This window comes from Octopus bimaculoides, chromosome 10 (genome assembly GCF_046866305.1).
Source record: "Octopus bimaculoides isolate indiv1 chromosome 10, ASM4686630v1, whole genome shotgun sequence".
Taxonomy (NCBI): Eukaryota; Metazoa; Mollusca; class Cephalopoda; order Octopoda; family Octopodidae; genus Octopus; species Octopus bimaculoides.
The window spans coordinates 23,709,406-23,713,952 of NC_142937.1; the positions used below are offsets into that span (position 1 = coordinate 23,709,406).

The 4,547-nt window shown below is 36.2% G+C and overlaps 1 long non-coding RNA gene across 1 annotated transcript in view; it reads left to right on the forward strand.

Moving 5' to 3' along the window:
- The first annotated feature begins 245 nt into the window (after window positions 1-245).
- Window positions 246-4,547, forward strand: part of LOC128248858 (uncharacterized) — a 9,545-nt gene continuing 5,243 nt past the window's right edge. The window contains exon 1 of the long non-coding RNA XR_008264983.2: window positions 246-431. This is a non-coding gene — a long non-coding RNA (uncharacterized LOC128248858). The remainder of the gene's footprint in view (window positions 432-4,547) is intronic.

Here is a 4,547-nt window from a genome sequence, read left to right on the forward strand (position 1 = left end):
ATTGCCTGGTTAACCCATTTTTTAATCTAAAATCCACAAACCTTACACATAAATATCAAAACAAGTCCAAAAATGTCAAACTTTTTATCACCAGCGATACAGAACAATAACATGAATTCTAGGATATGTAGACAACATTCTCTCTACCTAAAATCTCTAAAGCATTGTTTGAAAATCTTCAATAAATTCTTTCACAAAACAAAGCAAACGGAATTTCAGAATAAAGAACTGACGTCATCAAAGGATTGATTCTCAGCTTGCTTTTGAGCAGAATAGTTAATGGACCGTTTGATGTTAGCATAATGATGTTTAAAATCTGATAACGTAACGCTTTGTTTAAGAAATCTTCAAGATAACTGCTGCACAAAACATCGGTGATATAATTCTCCATATTCTGTTACTTTTAAAAATCAAAACAATTTGTGAAATTGGTTAAGTATTAAATTGAATTTTCTTTTTCGTGTTTTCATGCGCGCGCGCGCGCGTGTAATCGTCGCATGCATTCTTCGTTGTTGTAAATGATCTGAAATCTAAGCCCTTAAAACAAATCTCTAAAATTGTACATGCAAAAAATACATCAATTATTTTGATCTAAAAAATTTTCGCTTTTGTATCATCTTCATTATTTATCTTACTCTATTTTTCTCTAGATATTCTGAACATATTAAACGAATATCCCACTGGGGGGGTTTTCCGTGTGTTTTCTCATAGTTTTCTTAATATCGTTTCACACATTTGCAGAATATCACAAATTGTAATCGTAGTCTTTGTGGTCGATACAGATATGCTATTGTTGCTTACTATGAACCAATGAGGAAATCTCTTCGTTGACGCCTACTATGACCTACAATTTAGTACCTTAAAAGGGAAAGGATAAGTAATTTGCTTGGTTTGGGGATGGAGTTCCCTGCTTCTTCTTACGGTGCCAATGTGTATAATTCTCGTATTTGTACTGTATCATACGCTGTGACAGAAATATATCGTATTTGGGGTTGATACACTGAGCGCAAAATCTTGTTATTGCTGTCGTCTCTGCTGACTATGCTACTTGTATTTTGCCCTTGATCGAGCAGACTGTTGCCCAGGGCATTCGAGTCATGTAAATACTGTTCCATATTCAAGCAAAGTGCACCAATGGCCACATTTCCAGGGCGTTAATTTTTAAATCTTAAAACAATAAACAGGTTTTGCAAGCTCATCTTCTGAATCTATTGCAATGTTGGAAACGTTTCCGTATCATCAGCAGGTATCCCAGGGCTAAAAGGGCCTCGCCCCTTAACCTGTACGCTTCACCAAGTTAGGGCTGCATAGACTGAATATGCCTTCGTCTGCAGAAGAATTCCATTTGTTGTCTCTGTCAACCATAGCTATCCCGAGCTGGTTTCAGCTGTTGTGCCTCTATCTCTTTCATAGCTTTTCTTCAGTTCCAGAGTCGCCTATATACATGAATATCACAAATGTTCATTTCTTCTTCTCTGGTGTCAATAGGGCCGAAAACATAATTGGGCTTAAAGTTTATCTAAGACGACGGAAGGGCAACAAATTGAGAATTCATTGCGGAATAAAGAATAAATACATAACGATTCAGCATTTTATTTGATCGCAGAAATAATTTTCAATTTAAAATTTTGCTTTAAACCACAGGTAAAAGTTAAATAATAAATGAATAACAACAATATATCCGATTATTAATTAAAATCCGTAATACTTTCTAGTATTATATCTTTCTTTTTTTCTTAAAAAAAAAAAGCTATATTGAATATCGTCGAAATCACTGGATGGATGCTATTCAAAACGGAAATAACTTTTCCTTTCTCTGTTTCTTGATGTAATAACTGATATCGATTTTGTTATTTATCAGGACTTCAGAGCGAACTAAAAGCAACATTTTAAATTTTATTTGCATTACGCATTAGTAAGAGATTTTATTTTGTTATGCTTTTTTTCTTATTACATTTTTTTAATATTTACTTTTAAGCCTAATGGTAGCGAATGGATGGATGCTAAGAATGTTGGTTATTAATTCCTTTCATGTTCGTTTTTTATTCTCAACCAACAATGCAATTTCTTTTTATCAGACGATGATTTATAGCTGTGTATGTGTGTGTACATACATACATACATACATACATACATAACACAATGGCCACTGAGAGAAAGAACAAAGAACAAAAAGAAATTCAATTTTCGGACAGTAAACAATTATCTCACTTTAATGAGAAGAAATATACATGGGATTTGTTTTAAAGATACGAAAGATTCAATAATCTTAATTGGATTTATATTTATTCAAGCGAACAAATCTTCCAATAATCTCTGTAATTTATTTATCTTTAATGTATCACATTTGTGAGGGAAATGGTTAAGCAAATATATGTATGGCTCTTGCTGTTTATTTAATTTTATTAGGGTTATTGTTACAAAGAAAAGAATGTGTTCGTTGTTAGCTATGAGCTGAAGTTCTTGAAGATGTAGTGTTCATTGTGGCGTCATAGTTTCTCCTTCACATTCATAATCTAGTCTTATTCGTGATTTCCCGCATGACATAAACGCTGATATTATCTATAGCGTAGGTAGTGTGCACATCACCTGGGCAGGCCTTGATTTTGCAGCCCTGGGGAGCCTTTAAATTTGCCGCTGGAGTAACATTTACACTTGCCGCCCATCCGCTCTTTGCGTATAAAAAATAACTTAGTTCTAGGTACAAAACACAACCTCTCCCATAAAAGCATCACCAGAGGTGGCCCACCTGCTCTCCCCCACGTCCCTCCTAGGTAGGCTACTGGATATTATGCACTCTAAGACGTATACAAATATTGAGATGACATTCTAGTCACATGACCAAACCACCAGCATTTTGTTGTTACTATTGTTTGTTTTCTCCAGATCAATATTGACTGAGCAGAATGGTAAACAAAAAAGCGCTCCAGTCATAACCACCCTGTCTTTTAGCATGGAAGCGATTACTATAAGATTAAGCATCCACATATAATAAACCTTTCAAGATGTGCCAAACATATCAATATAGAATGAACTACGGCCACCATATTTTCTAATAGATTATAAGAACTGGTTTCGTTGGCAGATTTTCCCATGTATCGCATTTCACAAATAGGGAAGAAATATATTCGAATAACTTTTTCAGATTCTAATTGTACATAGGTATATTCTTTTCAACTCAAGGCACAAGGCCCGAAATTTTGGGGGCGGGGGCCAGTCGATTAGATCGACCCCACTACGCAACTGGTACTTAATTTATCGACCCCGAAAGGATGAAAGGTAAAGTGGACCTCGGTGGAATTTGAACTCAGAACGTAAAGACAGACGAAATACCGCTAAGCATTTCGCCTGGGGTGCTAACGTTTCTGCCAGCTCATGGCCTTAATTTTATGTAGACATATTGGAATATTTCAGCTTGAGGATGGCATTATCTATCTTCAAGATTCTGGATACCGTCCCCCTGTTGAGATATATCTCGTTCTCTATTAAATTTCTACCGACGTACACGAAATTATTCACTGGTTCCTTGTTTCTCTTCATTGCCTTGAAGGGTTTAGTCGGACAAATCGACACCAGTATTATTTATTAATTGTTTTTCCGTTTTTTTCTTTTTTTAAAGTCTGGTACTTATTCTATTGGTGTCTTTTGCAGAACCGTTGTTAAGTTAAGGGAACATAAACAAACTAACAGTGGTTGTCAAGTGGCGGGGGTGAGGGACAAACATACACACACGCACACACACACACACACACATTTAAACTCACATGTATATATTTATGTATATATGTATACATACATACGTATATATGTGTGTGTGAATGTGTATGAGTGTGAATGTGCTTGTGTGTGAGTGTGCGTGTTTGCGTGTGTGTGCGAGTGTGTATGCGTATGCGTGTGCGCATGCGACAGTTTTCCACACACTTTACGTCTACAAAATTCACTCACAATTCATCATTGGCCGACTTAGGGCTATAATGGAAAACACTTACCCTTGCTCAGAGTTTCTTGACCACACAGCCATGACTGAGAAGACTGCCCACATGCGACGCTACCTTCGTCGCTCACGAATCACCAACATATTAAATTTTACAACAAACAAAATGTGAAATGTAAATATGTATCGATTCTCAGCTATTTATACGTTTAGACAGATTATTGTTGTTATAAGCTAAAATCAGAAATGATTGATAAACATTGTAATTAATATGCTTAACTAAAATTAGATTATATTGTTCTGTATAATTAATTTACTGAGACACGATTTTACAACAAACCAAAGATTCTAATAGCGAAAGAATACCTGTGTATTAGAGGGTGGTTGGAGTTTGGTTGCTTTTGCAAACGCTAACCATCACGTTCCCTACAAAAAACACCAACAAAAACATAATTTCACACATATGGCGCAAGCACGGCTGTGAGGAAAGAAGTTTGATTTCCAACCACATGGTTCCGAGTTCAGCTCTCGGCGTGGCACCTTCAGCAAGCGTCTTTTGCTTTCGGCCCGGGCCGACCAAAGCCTTGTGAGTGGATTGGTGGACGGAAACTGA